The 18,780-nt window shown below is 38.0% G+C and overlaps 1 protein-coding gene across 7 annotated transcripts in view; it reads left to right on the top strand.

Annotated features, from left to right (window-relative positions):
- The window catches only part of ROBO1 (roundabout guidance receptor 1), a 994,953-nt gene that overhangs the window by 883,076 nt on the left and 93,097 nt on the right, over positions 1-18,780 (top strand). The gene's annotated exons all lie outside the window — the stretch shown is intronic.

Genomic DNA, 18,780 nt, shown 5'->3' with positions numbered 1-18,780 from the left:
AGTAAACAGGGAACATGGCTACAAACTACTTAGGCTGTTCCTGGGGTGACATTAGCGACACCTGCAGCCGTCTCTTCTACAGCTATTAAGAAGAAAAAGGTGGCTTTTGAGGGAGTTTCTCTACAGTGGATATCCACAAAGGAGCCTGTGGGCTTTTCACATTTAAAAAAAGAAAGAAAGAAAGAAAAAGACAACAACAAAAAAGAAGAAGAAAGAATATTTCCTTCCTGTCTCAAAAGCCATTATGTCCCACTTTGGGGTTTTTAGCTCAACCTCATAAAAACAAAGAAGAAAAAAAAAAGTCAAGAACAAACATTGAATTTCTAAGGCCTTGGGTACTCCTTCTTAATCTAAGTTAGGCTTGAAATTCTTACTCAGGCTAAAACTATGTGAGAAGAACACCACTTACATTTAGAGAAAGCATAAATTCAAGAGATGTCAGATCCACGTTCAAAAGCCCTTCAGAGGGAGCATAAGTGGCCACAATGAATACAAAACATAAAAAGGTGTATCTATCTCCAGGCTACTGTGACAGGAAAACTGACTGTCACAGTCAGTTAAATATGTCTGACTTTATGCTGCAGATTCAAAGCCTTCTATCCTAGCAGGCTGATGCTAATATAAACAACAGTCATTCTGTTCCATACATAGTGGGCACTGAAACCAAAATATGTTTTTTTTCTTGCAGGTTTAAACTTAGTTCCAAAGCTAAGTTAGCCTTAAGTTTTCCATGGAATTCTTGCTTCCAAGTCTGAATTAATTTCAATGGAAAAATTGGTTACAAATGATCAGATCCAGAACCTGCTTGCTCAATTTAGACATTCTCATTTCAAAAACATTCGGGTTTCTAAGAAGTTGTGAGGGATTTGTGACTAGCAGAGACTGTAGTGCTTCATTCAGTATTAAATGCATGCATTAGCATTACTGTTGATGTTACTTTAACATGTTAGACTAATTAACAATGTACTGAAGAAAAGCAACCTTCTGATTCAGAGAGGTAGCTAAGAAGCCATCAAAGGAAACCTAAAACATTTGGGCTTCTTCTTCTTCTTCTTCTTCTTCTTCTTCTTCTTCTTCTTCTTCTTCTTCTTCTTCTTCTTCTTCTTCTTCTTCTTCTTCTTCTTCTTCTCCTTCTCCTCCTCCTTCCTTTGTGAAGATTTAGAAAGCATTAGTTACTACAAAGGGAGCTAATCAAAACTGACTCCTTTTGGTAGCAGGAATTGGTTACAACAAAGAGTTTAGCAGTGCAACATTTTATTTCTATGTGGTTTCTATTTAGAGGGAATAGTGAAATCAGTTTGCACTTGAAGGTGACATTTTGTGCACTTACCCATCCTTTCAGTATTTCATTCACAGAATGTAGATAAGAAGATCCCTGCGTATTAAAATTATGGATAAAGTCACTTTAAATAGGCTTGGTGGTTTGATTTTCACCTCTAATACAGAGAAAATTAATTCCAGTATCTTAAAAAGAACCCTGACTTGACAATTCTTTCTTTTTTATTTTTCCTGTTCTTTCTTTTTTTGAAGCTAAATTCATTTTTATTTAATGTTTTACATTTCATGGTGTAAGTGATTGAGTTCAGTACCTCAGTTGCCACTGAGTCACCCCTATATACTTGATTCTGCCCTGTTTTAGATGGTATCTATAAGATATTCTCAGATATTTCTTTCTTTCTTGGGTCTAGGATATTTCTGTGGCTTTTCCTTTCCTCCCTCCCTCCCTTACTCCTTCCCTGTCTCCTTCTCCACTGGTATCCCTCCCTCCCTTTCTCCTTCCCTCCTTTTTTTTAATTTTACATGTTTGTGTGTGTGTGTGTGTGTGTGTTGTCTGTGTGTCTGTGCATGTGAAGTGTATGTTTGGGTGTGGGATGTATGTGGTGTGAGCATTGTATGTGTATGCTGTCTGTGTGATTGTGTGTGTGTCTGTGTTTATCGTTGTGTATGTTGTGGGTGGGGTATGTGTCTATGTATGTGTGTGTGTGTTGTGTGTTTGTGAATGTGCTGTATCTGTTCTCTGTGTGTGGTGTCTCTGTATGTATGTGTTATACATAGTGTGTGTATGTGTGTGTGTTATCTATGTGTATGCTGTGTTTGTTATGTATATGTGTTGTATGTGCATGTTGTTTGTGTCTGTGTGTGGAATGTGTGTATGTGTGTGTGCATATGGATAGGTGTAGTGTGTCTGTGTGTATCTGCCTTGCTTGTCTCTTTATGTTTTGTCCCACAGAACTAAATGTAGTTCCCATCCCTTCCTTGGCTTTTCTACTTAGATATTCTCCACTGTGCTTTAATAAGTACTTATTGAAAGTGAAATACGAATATGCATTTTAACCTCTGCTTGAGTGGTAAAAACAGCACAGACACATACATCATGAGGGAAACCCAACCGCCAACTGCATTGGATCAGAGCTGGAGAGGCTTGTGTGTGTGACTCATTCTGTCTGTGGTCTGTGTTTGGAAGCAAGTAAAACAGTAATCATTGTACTATTTGCATATTTTAATAACATCATGTTGAATGTTTTCGATGTATAAAATAAAACTGACTAAGAAAATAAAGAAACAGGAAAATTTAGGACTAGACAAAAATCGTAACTACTTTTAGAGGTTAAGCATATCCTAGGCATCTCCTACCTGGGTTTTTGCATTTGTGGTGGCTGTTTTTCTCTTACCCCTTCTCTCCATATAGGATGGATGCTTCCACATTTTAAACATATGAGTTGTAGCCTTTGAGTTTCTGGAACCTAACTAGACTGATGTATACTTTGTCACCTGTAAGTCCCCTGTGTCTCTTTCCATCAGGCATGATGGCCATCTGTCCCCTGTAAAAATGTCTCACATTTAAAGGGATAAGGCGGCTGTCAGAGTCATGTGACACCTCAACTCAGTCAACGTACAAAAGCTTTTCCACTGGGAGGCATGCAGCTTGCATGTTTGTTTCCCCACCCAACTTTGAGTCCTTACATTGATTAACAGAATCCGCCCCCTTTTGGTTTTTGTTTTGTGTGTGTTGTTGTTATTGTTTGTTTTGTTTTTTAAGACAGAGTTTCTCTGTGTAGCCTTAGCTGTCCTGGAACTCGCTCTGTAGACCAAGCTGGCCTTGAAGTCACAGAAATCTGCCTGTGAGTGCTGGGATTTTGGGATTAAAGGCATGCACCACCACCTTATAAACATATCTCTTTGGCCAAATTGTCCTTTGGTACCAGTTCTCCCATAGAAACCCACTTTCAAGGAGATTGGCTGGCCTTTTCAGAGCAGTGTGACATCATTTCTCCTTACATAAACCTAAGATTAATGTGTATACATCTTTTAGATCAGTAAGAACATAGGATCCATTATTAAGAAAAAGGAACTTACATAGTAACTTTAAGGAAAAAAAATTGTCATTTTGAATCCTAGACTGTCTATGTAAGCAGTGTAGTATCTTATCATCAGAGGGTCACCCCCGACTTACTGTGTAGAACAGTCTGGTGTAGAAGTTACAGAGATCCGCCTGCCTCTGTCTCCATTTTGCCGGGATTAAGGGTGTATGCCACCACCGTCCTGCTCCATATTTCATCTCAATTCTAGTCAAAATCTTCAAAAATCTCATGTTTTATCAATGTCAAGCAACGAAAATATTCTGTCTATTTCCCACTACAGGCAAAACCAAAAACTTTCCAGCAAAACTCAAGCAAAGAAACAAGAAATTTCTAAGTCTTGGGCCAGGTGTGCCATTTTAGGCTTCAACAAGCAAATCTTTGCCCACCATTCCTTGGAATTTAGTTGTTGTTGAGCTGTATTTGGTGGGCCCTTCCCAGAAAGACTTGACAAACATGTCTAAGTTTCGGCCCTTAGTAATCTAGTTTGGGTGCCTTTTATTTCTCCCTTTCTACTGTCCATAACTTAGCCTGTGTCTCTTGGCTTTCTCCCGACTTTCTCCCTGAACTTTCTTAGAGAAGGCGTGGAAAATTGTGATGACTGTTAAGCACAGTGCAACTAGGTCCATAACAATAACAGCCACAGCAAAGCCCAAAGCCGGAAAAGATCCTACAGGCCTCTGTCATGGTGCCCACCATTGGGTGTTGGTTTAGGCCTCACTCTGTGAAAAAAGGCTGATGGCCTCCCAGTTCTGCAGGTTCTCAGGCTTGACCTGATTCGGCAGCTCATCACCAGAGCACAGGGATTTGTCTCTGTAAATGTGTTTCCATTACAGAGAAGTTAGAAAGAATAAGGAAATGTTTTATGTATTGAAAGAACTTGCAAAGGTTTCATTATAAATCTGGACCTTTCAAAAATGGTAGCTAAGATTGTGTTACAATCATCAAAGCCAGTGCTACAGTTATGATAAGCTTTTATAAAAATAGACATTGGGTAGATTGATGACTATTTGGGGACACAAATTAGGAAAAGGCATTATACTTTTATTCAGTGGTGGGTTGCAATGGAGTATTCCTCATGAAGTGCTTGATCTCAACCCTGATTCTATTAACTGATCTGGTTGACTCCTTTACAAACATTAAGATTCTCGGCCCCTCCGTCCACCTCTCTGTAATACTGTAGTGTTTCTGCACAGTTCAGAGGCTGGTAAAATTATTCATGAATAAACAACATCCAAAACTCCTTATTATCCATGGCCTCTTCAGACTTGCATGGCCTGCTGAGGTCACTGTTTCAGAGCATGTCACTGCATCCTGACAGCCACACCACATGGTCCTGAGGTCCACGTGCCATCTTAGTTCTGGAGCAGCAGCATACTAAAGCCAAATAAATTTTGTGCTAACTCAAAACATGGATTATTTAATAATGATGTTCATATTTTACTTATCGACAAAGGGTTATAATAAAGTTTGGCGGTATTAGGAAGTTGCAGTCTGCAGTACATTCTGCCTCGCCTCTATAAATAGTTCATCAATAAATAGAAAGAGTAAAGAATATCATAGTCCCTTTAACTTAAATATCAAGTTATATATGTCCTTGAAATTTGCTGTCAGAATGTGACTCAAGGCTCAACAATAATTTGACCAATGGGAAGATAACATTGTTATGTTAGATTAATTATGCTCCCTATGTGACTAATTGAAATGAGGAAACAGCCCTGCTTGGAAGAGTTAGGATAGCAAAGAATTTCTACTTAGTTCCTACTCAGAAAATTAAATCATGCAGAGTCCATAGTCCATCATCTTCTGCAGTTATCCAACATTCACTACCTGCATATTTAAATCCGCAGTGATTAATATTTGGCTACAACTCTTTTCTCATATATGTTTCCTTATCATACATATGTGTATGCATACATACATACATACATACATAAATACATGCATTCATACATACAACCATCTATGAATTTCTTATAAACTTAATTTATAAACCTAAGAGACACAATCTAGTTTTTGTACCTCTCTTAAGCAAGAGATACAGTTCACCACAGTCTTGGGCTATCGCTGTGTTTGAACTCTAATAAGTCATTGACAAGTGTTAAGATTGCCAGTTCTATCTTGGTAAAACTGAATTAATTTCCAAACAAGTGCTTAATATAGCATAGTAGCCCAACTTTCAAAGGAAATTATATTTACTGCAGTATTTATAACAACTTTATAGGTTGTGACATATCTATAAAACGTGAAATCTAACCAGAAGAAAATAGATGCATGGAGGCATGCTGCCAAGCTTTTAAACACTGTCACTGAAACTGTTACAATTTATGCCTCCTTTGGTATTTGAAAATGGTGAGACTTTTGTTTCATACAATTTTACTATCTTAATCAAAATGCATTACATTGTTTAATGGGTGCTTGTTAGGTGGGCCTTGGGTTTTTCTTAGACTCAGATAGTACTCTGACGAACTTGTTTTGGTTTCTCTTGTGCACGTGTGTGCTCCCTCCCCCTCTCTTTCTCCCCAGCCCAAGGATTTATTTTCAACATGTGTGCTTTTTTCTTTCAGTTAAAGTTAAAACTTTGGTTACTCCTAATGAGTAGATTTCAAAATATTTTGAAAACATGGAGGAAAAATATATATATTTCTCTTTATTATGTTATTTCTAACAGTTTTATAAGATGTATAAATTACTTACTGCATTGGCAGTTATATAGATAGCTTTTCAAAATTCTTTCCCTTTTGAGTATTGCTACTGCAAAAGAAAGACAAGACTGCCTAGAATTTAAACTCTAATGTGCTCATTTCCAATTTTGCCTTCAGTGTGAAAGATTCTTTTGCTTAAGCAGGGCAAAGTAGATAGTGTTATTAATCTTTCCACTCTTGTCGCAGCTTCACAGATAAAGCAGCTCTTATTACTGTCACAATTTTATTTCCAGAGTGAATTTGTGACTCTATCCACAAAATGATCATGTTCCCACCACTGTGTCCCCTCAGTCACAGGAAGCTGAGCCGGATGCAGACATCCACACAGCAGCCATTTCCTAGGCAATCACCTTTTATCTCCGTGAGTTGAACCATTAGGAAAAATCTAATCCCATTTTTTTGTGCACCTCTCTTACAATAGGAACTAAAGATTCTTAGTTCTCCTGTTTCTCTTAAGGGCTGAATGCTGCACCACTCAGACATAGGAAGCTATACGGCGTTATCTCTGTACACCTTTATGCATCCTCCTCACAGGGCTCCTCACAGGAACCAGCTACCCTTTGATGCCTGAGACTTGCTTGCTTTTCTTCGCTTTCTTGGATCGGTGTTAAAACAAAAAGCAGATGCCAGACATTGCCCGGCCAGGTTGATAGTCTGTGATCATATACAGAGGTTCTGTAAATTTTTCAGCTCCTCTCTCACAAGTGATTGGGTTTTTTTTTTTAACCATTTTTGAAAAGTTTGATCTGAGATCATGCCATTCTCTCCAATTCAGTGTTTAATTTTAAGCGTGCCACAAATCGTATTGCTGTCTCTCCAAATTCACTGCCAGCATATAATAGCAATGCTAAAATGAGTTGTCAAAGGGACACAAACTCTATTCTATTCCACGGAATTATATTGCCTTTTGCTTCTCACAGGTATTTATGCCAAGTATATAATGAAGGAGAAAAGTACATCCTCATTAGGATTGATTAGCCAGTGACAGCTGCTGGAAGGCTGCTCTTTAGAGTATGAGATTGACATGAAATGGGGGAGACACAAAGGCAGGGGGGAAAAAAAGGCCCAGGCTGTCTTTAGGCTCACTTAATTGCTACTAACAGGATGTTTCCTAGAGCCTTTTCCTTGATGCTAAGCTGCGTGTGTCACGAGAAGCTTTGCTAAAGTGTCTCCGGTGCTACAGTTTATGACTGACCCCTACTCAGGGCCCCAGTGAACTAGGAACTGGTGAGCAATTGCAACTTTCAGTAAAACAAGAAGCAACTGTCAGAGGCTTATAGGAGTCTTGAAGTTTCTTCTATCTTTGCAAGGAACAATAGAACAGACTTAAGCGTCTTAAGCATCAAAGAACGACTTCCCAGCATCCTTCACTTCCTTTGGAAGTGCAACCACAGTCACATACAGAACAGTTTAAAGAAATTGTCACATCCTTTCCTCTCCTTCTTTCCCATGTCTTACCCTGCACCGGGAACCACAAACTCCTAATCTTCCTTTGCTTTTTAAACAGTTCACAGCATTGTTCCCATCATTCTTGTCTTCCTACCTCTATTCTAACGCAGGTGTCTGGCATCTCTCTGGGAAACCACAGGACTCTAGCTAGCTTCTTTGTCTCATCTTCTTCTGTAGAACCTTTCATCTTCTGCTGGTCCTCTTACCTAAAACACAGAATCAGTTATGCTAATTCTTCCATTAAACTCTTATCATGGTTCCCATCTCGCTGTAATAAGATCCAAGGCTATACCTTGTGCAAACTACCTGCTTGCTCCTCCTTTAATGAAAATTGCCATATATTTTTTTTTAATCTAGGTTGGTCCTAAAGGAGTTACAGTTTCACACCATGACTTTTTAAAGTCATAATCATTAGGCTCAAACAAATCTTTATGGATCAAAACAGGGACCATTACAACCAACATATTTTTGCGAATAAGAAATATTTGTTTCATTTCCATAGCATAAAAATTCATGGTTGGGATTTGATGAACTATTAGAAAGGTTTGGTGGTATTTTTTTTTATGAGGATAAAAAAGGTTGTTGAGATTCTTGATAACAATATTTACTGGCAAAGGGCCAGGAGAGCAGTTAGAAGAGACAAACATTTATAGACCTAACTTGTTCAACATTTGAAGCATTTGGTTGTATGTCACTGCTCTTTCTGTGGTGCAGTGTAAGCTGTGGGAGTTGTAGTTTTGGGGCATATCTCACCAATTTGCTGAGCATACTTCTCAGACATAATGATTTCTCCCCACTCAAAAGCTCTGCTGCATCAGACCTGCAGCCTGTCACTAAACAGTGGCCAACTACAAGTTTGGCTTTCGGGAGTGCTTTCGAGTATTTTCTCTGTTCAGTCACTGAGATGCTCACTGTACACAACTCATTTATCATAGCATGTCATAATCCATTTTTTACAATAGTGCATTACTATTATATGGAACAAGAGAGAACACAGTTCAAAAGGACAATTTTTAAGAAAACATTTTGGGCAGCTCATGAAGCACCCACTTGGCAAACTTTTTCGCCTCCCCAATTTGCGTCAAATGACAAATGACCATGGAATGGCCTGCGTTCAGGTTTTGTTTTGTTTTGTTTTGTTTTGTTTTGTTTTTTAAGATTTATTTAGTATGTATACAGTATTCTTCCTGCCAGCCAGAAGAGGGCACCAGATCTCATTATAGATGGTTGTGAGCCACCATGTGGTTGCTGGGAATTGAACTCAGGACCTCTGGAAGAGCAGTCAGTGCTCTTAACCTCTAAGCCACCTCTCCAGCCCCTGTGTTCAGTACTTTGGCAACTGCTTGTGTAGTTGGAAGAGGATCGGCTTCAGTGATTTGCTCTCATTGGGTTCTTGTCGACTTCTGATGGCAGGTTACTATGCTCCTCCTCTTCAGGGCTCTCCTATTCAATTCAAACGCCATCAACTACTGCTGCATGATACCTTTATTGTCAGCTCTTTAGTCAAATGCACTGTTGATGCTGTACATGGCTTCTGCTGCTTTATGATTCACTTTGAACTGGAACACACACACACAAAAAACTTTGTCTGAAGCTGTTATCTGTGTAACATCATTTCCATAGTATTACACAAATGTAAAATAAATAGAAAGTCATAAAATATTTAGCCAAACATGAGATGAGAAATGTGCATTAGCTGACAACATTAGTGAGAACAGGCTCGTTGTTCAGTGTAGAGTTTTAACTGGTAACCCCTTCTAAAAATACCCTCACAAACAGACTCATTTCCCCAGCTATCTGAGTTCCCCTTTACCCAGGCAAAGTGGCACAAGAAGTTAAGCACCATGACATCCTCAGCACTGCAAATATGTCTTCAGTGTATGTCAATCAAGTACAGGCACTGTTGCCTGCCAGCTGAGAGAGCTGAATAACTTCTCTGAGTGTTTGCACCTGCTGAAAAACAGATAAAATAACTTAAGAGAATTAATGTTGAAATTCCCAGAAAAGTAGATGTGGATTAAGAATGGTTATCTTTTTCATCTTCACAAACAAACAAAAAGCCAACACTAAAAAACAAAACCACTACCAACAAAAACAAAAACAAAAGAACCTTAAGATTTGTCATTTTAGTTGTAATTTTCATCCTATATGTATCAAGATTTAAAAGTTTGGTAGATGATTAACAGAGTACAGTCATGGCTTATATTTTCTTCTGTGAGGATTATTTCTCACTGGCTTTTTATTAAGTTTTTGATACTTAGTTCTTAGTATGCATTTCATAGAGTGTTTTGAGAGCCTTCCTTTTTACTGCTGCAGAGAACAGTGTGCAGGGGAAATTAATTACATCTTTTTTTTGGAACATTACACTTGTATTGAAAACTGAATAAATAAGTTGTTATTACATTTCTGAGTCTGCTATTTCCCTTCAGTAAAATGAGGGTGCAATGTTTCTCTCAAAGGATACTTGGAGAATTGAAGGAGCAAGTGAATGTGGAATGCTTAGCAGGTTATAGGAAGTAAGTGATACAATTTAAACATAACGGTCATTACATTGCCTATCTTTGATGTCTTCTGCTACTTATTAGTAGTTGTATGAAAGATAAAATGAGTCATATGCTCAACTACAAAAATGTTTTGTATATTCATATAAACAGGAAATACTCAATAAAAAATCAATACCAAAGCTTGAGACTTATTTTGATTAGACAAATTTATACATACCACAATTTTTTTACTTGTAGAGTAATGATTAGGTTTTCTTGTATGCTAAATGCTGCTGACTGTCTAGAAAGAATGAACAATGATGAATTTTTTCATTTTCATTCCATAAATTCAACCTATTTCTAATGTTAGAATAACCAAGTGAGCTGAAAATACAGAGGTATCCTCAACATCTGCAGGATTGCAAAGAACACTTGTCTGTGCTAGGTGTGTTCAGATAACTATTCTTATCAGCATTATTTAATAGTACACTGTCACTACTTATACTCTCCTAGGTATAATAAGTATGAAGAGATGAATTCGAGCACATGGAAATATATACTTGTTATATGCAAACATGACACTATTTTATAAGAAATTTGCGAGCCTTTGAGTTTTGCTATCCATGGGGCTCGTGGAACCGTAGCTATAATATACCGAGAGCTCATTTTGTGAATGGATCGTCCCTGGCAATAACAGCCATACAATGTAGCCTTAAAAATTGCATCAAGTGGTGTGTTCCATCAGAAGAAATCAGAATCGCTAAACTGAATAATCTTCTAATATAAAAATAAGCAGTAAAAAAAAATAAGATGGGTTTTATACCATGCCATGTGCACAGATGGCCCTTGGAGAAACTGGTCAATAGCTATGTCAGAAGACAAAGTCACAGTGAAAATTCTGTTCAGCACTTAACTAAGTAAGGAGCCATGCGTCCTGCAGGTTTTTAGCAACAGAAGTAAATTACAAACTTTAAAACCATCTTTCAATAAAACAAATTCTGGAAAAAAGAAGACTTAATTTATAAATGCAAGGTTTCCATCATAGTGTTCACTGAGTATAGTTTTAGCAACACATATGATCCTTGTGTAAGGGTCACATGCTTCTTTTGGAGCTCGTATGATATCTAGGTATAAAAAAGTAATAAGGAAAAACAAAACAAAAAGCTAAAGCCCGACCTTCAGTCCGGAGTTTCCTTTCTTTGATGTAGACTTCATTCAAATCATTTGTTGGAACAGTTCCCTTACATTGCTGACTTCACAAAGGCTGGCAGCATAATAGTACATTGTGTCTGATCATTAATGTAGTTATTTGAGCCCAAGCCAAAACTAATAGTCTTGAGGGCCATTTTTGCAGGTTCAAGCTAGGTTTATTTAGCATCTAGGATCGTGGTTAAGAACTGTGAGTTCATCCATGATTTGGTGAAACTCGTTATGAACTCTGCAAAGCTTTACCTGTTGACTGTAAGAACCTGGATAAGTGCAGAACATTTTTTGCTAGACTGTGACAAGATACACTAAACTGCTTTCAGGGAGGATGGTCTTTAATAACATAGTATAAAGCCCAGGTAAATAGCTTGCTACAATAAACAGAGTTTTGTGAGGTCAGAGGATACATACCCTCCCCACCATCTCAACAGTAGCAGCAGCTCCTGTATTGCTGCTCTTAACGAAGATGAAGTCAGGAACCTTCTTCTAAATATTTGTGTATTTGTGTTATGCATTCATCATGACATTTTGCTACTTGTTTTGTATTTAAAGGTAATGGTTTTATTTTAATGCAACAAAAAAATCTAGAGAAGGTGAAGTAAAGAGGTTTGTGTTATGAAATAGAAAAGTCTCAAAAGATAGCATGTGACAGCACCTTGCACAAAGTCTATATTGCCAGTGACTCCTTTGTGAGGACAGCTGAGAGGAAAATGTCATCTTCAGAGGTTTAGCCAAGTCTCTGTACAACTGAACAGGAGACAAATTTATGAGACTAACTTCCTCTCCTTACTGTTGTGACCCAATGGGGTAAATAGGATACTGAACAGCATTTCTGCACTTGGTTTTATTTATTTACCCACCCGCTTCTTGCTTATTTATTTTTCTAAAATTGTTTCATGAGATTGAGACTCAACAGCACTTTTGAATTATAAAGATTTTTTTTTTAAAGAACTCATTTCTTCCAGTAGTGATGAAGAGCTTCTTGTGTTCTTAAGCCTTAAAGAAAATAGCTGTTTTACTCTAATGATGGCTGAACATGTAATATTCTCTTCTGTTTCTTTAATTCATGTGTAAAGGTGTGGGATTGATGTCAGCTATTTAAATGATAATGATGTAAGGCTAAAAGTAATCAAAAGAAGAAGCTTTCACTAGTGGCCTTAATATAGATAATTTAAAACACTCTTAATGTATATGCTGGCAAATATTTGAAGAAATAAGTAGAGCAATCAGAAAGGAGAAATAATTGATACATGAGATGGCCCTGTGACAAGTTATCATTCAGCCCTTACCAGTGAATCGCACATCCTGGGTCTTCCATTGTGTTCTGAGTCTCACATCTGATGTGCTCATCAGCATAATAGTGGGGAAGGTATTCTATAGCCCCAGCTGTGTAGATATATAGTTGAGTGGCTGTTTCCAGTAGCCACCATTCTCAAATAACGTTGTCAACATGGAAATATGTAATGGGTCATGTGGATCTATCAAATGTGAATAATTGAGTCAGAGAATGAAATTGGCAGAAATAAATTACCTTTTCTAGTCATTGTCAGCTAAAACCACTTTCAAAGGTTAGATTCCTTCCGAACAATCTCATCAAATTTTGACTTGGGGTCATTTAGTGAGGTTATGTATTATTTGATATAATTAATTTTAATTCTCTAGTTCAGCTTGGCCTAGTGTATTTTATCCAGAACCCTTTAGACATAAATACAGTGATTGAGAATACTCATTGTTTAAGAGAATTTTCACAAAAAGAATAATTGTTGAGTGTATTGAGGACATTTTTCCTTATGAGGAACTTTGGATAACATAAATATACTAAATAGCTGAAGTTTTGATTTTTTTTTTATCCAGCCATCTATGTTAACTTTTTATTATTTATTTGCTATGATTTCAGCTATTTTGACAGATATGCACAGTGCTAAGTAAGAGTAAAGAATATTCATTATTTCTAGGTCTAAAGAGACATCTTAGCACATTGCGAACAACAAGACATTGTTAAAAGAATTCCAGATGACTTTGTAGCATCTGGTTTCCTTTTATTGTTTTTACTCCTGCAGTTTCAAAATGTGAAGTAATTTTGACCTTTTTTTTGTTTTGTTTTTAAAAGGTTTCTGTATACATCTTAAATGAACACTTCAAAATACTTTACCTAAACTTTGCACAAAATATGGATTAATATGGCACGAGCACTTTCATTTGCTTTCTGAACTTCTTATGACTTGAGAGCTAGTGTGCCAGCATAAACACACCTGCAAAATATGCTAAAATGAGTGTAAGACAAAATGAGGCTGAGTAATTGCTTTGTAACAGATTTATAAGGGTAGGAAAATCCATAAATGGTTATTAAAGTTAGCTTAGGGACATTCATTTTGTGTGGTCGATGCTAATGCTGGAGACTTTGGAGTGCTGCACAATTAACCCTGATAGATGGGCTGATTCACAAAGGCGTTTTAGAAAGTCAGCTTTGTGGATGGCAGAGCAGTTATACCAAACAGTACCTTTTAAGTCATTAGTGAATAGATGAGATATGCTTTTTCACTCTCACAAATATAATTACTAAATAACCTTGCTTTCAGTTATATTCCTAAGGAGTCAATGTTTAAATAATGTAGTTCTGTGCTCAGTCTCGGGAAACTGAATGTTAGCCATGGTTGCACACTTAAAAATCATTTACTTTGGTACTAGCATAAAAATTAGAGAACTGAGGCCTCATATTTGTTTATATTAAAATCTAGACTTAGATGATAAAGATTTTTTTCTTTTGACTGCATACCTTGAGGTGATTGTTTTAGATGGCTGTACCTGTCCCTTGTCTAAGATAAAGTTGAATCTTGACATTTTACTTAGAATAAAATTACATATAGTACATATGGATTACAAATCACTTATTCTCATACTGTTTTTCCATGCATAAAGTCTAAAGCAGTGTATGTCTGTGGTAGCATAGATAGTGCTTTCAGATATTGTTTGTTGAAATATTATGTTTAGGTCACTCATGAAGCAAACATATCCCAGAGGCAAGAGTAAGGTTTAACACTGTATTTTTGAAATTTAAAAAAAAAAAAAAAGATGTGCATTGGTGTTTTCCTGCATGTATGTCTGTGTGACAGTGTCAGATCCCCTGGAACTGGAGTTATAGATAGTTGTGAGCTGCCATGTGGGTGCTGGGAATTGGTCCCTGGTCCTCTGAAAGAGCAGTCCGTATTCTTAACTGCTGCATCATCTCTCCAGCCCGTTAATGCTATACTTTGACAAATGACAAATATGATGAAAAGTGCCAGGGATGTTAAGAGATGGAAAGACCTGAATTCCAGTCCTTCTCTGACCTGAGAAGTCTTCACTTTCCTCCCCTGGCACAGATGGGATATTGAATTGTTTCTGAAAGCTTCTGAGGGTTCCAAAGTCCACTTAGACACACAGCTGACTCTGATGGCTCCTAAACTAAGAGCCAGACATTTACACAATTTTCACAAGATCACAGACCCGATAGCTTTTGGAGATTGTCTCCATCCATCGTGATTTTACTGTCAGTAGGTTAAAATTATCATCAGCCTTCATGTTCCAGGCCTTTCAGGAAATATGCTAGTTAAAGATAGGCATCGTCATTTGCTGCACAGAGGCAGTATACTAGAAAAAGTGTTGAGATGTGTGAAAGGCATACAGATAGGTCAATGACTAAGGGAAGCAACTCACACTCAGGCCACCACGGAGTATAAAAGTGGGTTCACAGGTGAACAGGGAACGTGTTTTCTGCTGGAGTTTAGAGGCGTTGCTGTTTGTTCATCTTCAGCAGGTATTTGCAGTGTGGGAAACGCTTGCTGTTTGATAAACTCTAATGGCAAACAGAGTCATTAAGTCCTTAGTTTCCATAGAGTGTGCAGGCTTTAAACTAGGATGTGTGTTATAAGCGCAAGGTTGCTGCAGGAAAAATCAAACATCCATAGGATGTAAAATCGGATGTGCGGTCAGTATCTTGAAGTGTTTCATAGATCTTAAGCTGAGATCCAAAGAGTAGATAGGAATTAAAGGAGCAGAGGAAAAATAAGAAGGTTCTGTCATAAACAGATATGGAGGTAAAGATGTGGTGTGGTGCAGTGTACTTCAAATCCAAAAGGGCAAAGCAACAGGTGAGTGACGGAAGAAGACGCCCGAGTGTCACACAGCAAGGCCATACTAAGCACGTAGCTCTCAACTGTAAGAGACTATTAGGGTTATATTGAAGGATTTTTAACACCAAAAAGGACTACGGACTGCATCTTGTTTATGTTGTTTTGTTTTAATCAGCATGGCTGTATTGAGATTACATTAGGAAAGGCAAGTAAAGTGTTCGTTCATTTGGTAGCTTGGCAATTAGTAGTGTCAGTTGGGCCGTATGGGGGGAATCTTACTGACCTTTCACTAAATGTACATAAGCTACATTCTAAATATGTATGTTTACAGCTATAGACTGTTCCAGCTCTTAGCCTAGGTCAGAGCAGCCTCTTTTAGCGCTGGACTATAGTTGAAAGAAGGGATTCCTGGCTTGTTTTAAGAGTTACAGTACTGCAAGTAAGGGACTCCTGAGTGCTTAGCTACAAATGGAGTGTCCATAACACACACCCCCAGGTGGGCTCAGGGATATTGTGAAAGGGTAGGTAGATTTTCAAAGCCAGGAACTGGGGAGGAGTACTATAGCAGTGTGTTTTCTGTAAATGGCATGTAAATGGCATGCCCGTTGCAATTAGGAATCCACAGAAGGTATGATCACCTTGGACGGCTTATTTACAGGAGGAGTGGATAGGGATCTAACTGAGAAGAAAGGTATCATGGTGGGGGTGTCTCACTGGGATGGAGAGTATCCACAGGAGTAGGAGGGGCTAGCAGAGGAGAGCATGAGGGGAACATGGTTGTAATATATTTTATGTGAATAAGAAAATGCCCGAGATTATTTGAATTCTCTTTAAACAGTGATAACTGGCTTGGTGGAAACAGAAATGTTGAACAACAGAATCAGTAAAGGATCCATGATTTATAAGGCTTGGGGAGTAGAAAGATCTAGTCTTCAGCTTCAAAACCATGAAATCAGGGTGCTTCCACTTTGAACTGTGGTCCAGAGCACCTGTGTTTTGTAGCATGCACACCATTATGTGTGACCTGTCAGATGCATTTGAATCATGCCTTCTTTAATGCACAGCTATACAACTGGCATCATTTAAATGATTGCTCTCAAGGAAAGTGGGTGATTGTTTTTAAGGAAAAGAAGAAGGCAAACTTTGGTTAAGCACCTAAGACATGTCAAACATTGCTCAAGGTCAAGATGTGTGGTTTGTTAGGACATCCTCAGCCAAGATGGAGATCAAACAAACAAATGACAGCAAGGTTTCTCCCTTCCGTCTGGCACTGCTGGCCTCTCAGGACATATCCTTCCTTGTTTTGGTGACTGTGCTGTGTGCTGTGGTGCACCCACCAGCCTCTGTGGAGCCTGTCCACTGAACGCTGGGAGCTCTGCCTCATCCCCTTTCTCCCACTTCAGTCCTGACAACCAAAATTGCCTCCCAAGCCATTGTTCTACAGAGTGACATGAGGTATTTGATCAGAGGCAAAAAGTTCACAGTGTTTTACGTATCCATTAAACACATTCTAAAATATCCCTTTTATTCCCTCTATTTTTATGTCTGCAAAGTTGAAAGACATTAATGACAGGCTTTTATGTTAAACTCAAACCTTTCCCCCCAAAAAAGAAATAATACCACGTATTAGGGAGTCTGAAGGGCTTCTGGTTGTTAGTGATATTATCATTCATATGTATTTGTGCTTGTAATTTTCACATGCCAGTGGTTGTGTGTCCTCTTTCAAGTGAAGAGAGCTTCATTACTTGAAAACTAGTATTCTGCTGTGTGGCCAAAAATAAGCTTCTTCCTTAAGTCCTTGTGACTTTCCACCCCATTCATGTTCTTCTGCAATGAGGTTTTTTGTTTGTTTGTTTTTTTTAAACAATACTCATCTGTCACTCTTGTTAACTAAGCCCTACTCTTCACTGCAGAAAAGTATGAAAATAAATCACAGGAATTTAATGGATCAATTAGAAATGAGCTGTTCATAATAAAACCAGTATTGGAAGAAGTTGGAGTAGATTCCCTTTGTAGCCACATGTAGAAAGCTGTTGTTCTGTTTTCTAATGGCATGGGCCCTGCTGTAGACACGCTTTCCTTAATACAAAACCTTAATAAGGAGCTGCACCAGGAGTTTCAAATGCATGAATTATTCCCAGTTACTATGGCAGTTGGTGTAGATGTAATCAATGGGGAAAAAAATCTGGAGCAGTGTGGTCTATCCAGCTGTTCCACTTTGCCTCTGAATGGCCACTTAAAAAATCACATCATAGCAAATACTGTAAGATTCAAGGTCCCCATTGCTTTGCTGCTGGGGGCAAGTAGAAACAAAGCGCTTTTTAAGATCCTTAAAGACATCAGAATTTGCAGCCAGAATGTGCTTCAGTGGCCTTTACTGCTTCAGTTGTCCATACTATGGTCTGAATGTTGTTGTCCTTTGCCATGCAGAAGCTTCTCGGTTCTATAGCGTCCTTTTTATTAATTGTTAATCTTAGTGCCTGTGCTAACGGTGGTCTGTTGAGAAAGTCTTTTCCTGTGCCAATGAGTTCAAGGCTATCTTTCTCCTGCTTTCTCTTCGATCCCTTTGGAGTTGAGTTTTGTGTAGGGTGACTGGTGTGGATGTCTTTGGATTCTTCTACATGTAGACATCCAGTTTGACTGGCACCATTTGTTGACGATGTTGTCTTTTTTTTTTTCCAGTATATTTCTGGCTTCCTTATTGAATATCAGGTGTTCATAGGTGTATGGATTTATGTCTTCGATTTGATCAATTTGTTTTTTGTGCCAATAACTGCCGTTGTTACTAGGAAAGAGGCAGAGATGGAACCGTTCTCAGCTGTTAGAGTAGGAAGAAGTAAAGGTAGGGGTGAATGCGAAGCCTCCTGTGCATGGTGAACTGCACTGGATGATGAACGACAGGTTCCACGTCACCCTACTTTCCAAGGAATTCTTTTGACCTAGTGCATAAAAAACAGGGTCAATGTCCTTTTTATGCAAAGATCTCTGCTCTGTGAATAGAAAGACATGTTTGACTTGATTCTCTAAGAAGAAATATATGAAGAACTTGAAGAAATGTATATAATTAATATTTTAGAAGAGAACTGTAAGAATAATGAGTACCTTTTTTAAAAAAGATGTTCCAGTAGAATGTAGAAGATATACAGCATTTGTTTGTTTGTTTGTTTACTTAATTATTTGCTGATGCTAGAAAAAAATGAAAGGTGGCGGTAACTGTAGATGGGGTTTCACTAAGGTAATTTGACCCATTTCCTGAGAATCATGGTTGTTAACGTGTTCGATTGTTCAGAGTTTTCTCATGGATTTCTAATGCTCTTGGTTTTTTTCTTTTAGTCGATGTTCTTAGGTAGCATTTCAGGTCTTTAATAGACTATAAGAATTATCATTTGTCATTGATACAATATCCAAATGTTTTAACCTGAAGCTCTTGCTTGTAATGCATTCTAATTCTATGGATTGTTTGATA

The sequence above is a fragment of the Acomys minous genome (assembly GCF_964271855.1).
Source record: "Acomys minous genome assembly, chromosome: 11".
Classification (NCBI taxonomy): Eukaryota; Metazoa; Chordata; class Mammalia; order Rodentia; family Muridae; genus Acomys; species Acomys minous.
Note: the sequence above shows the minus strand (reverse complement) of the source record. Positions and strands in the feature narration are given on the sequence as shown.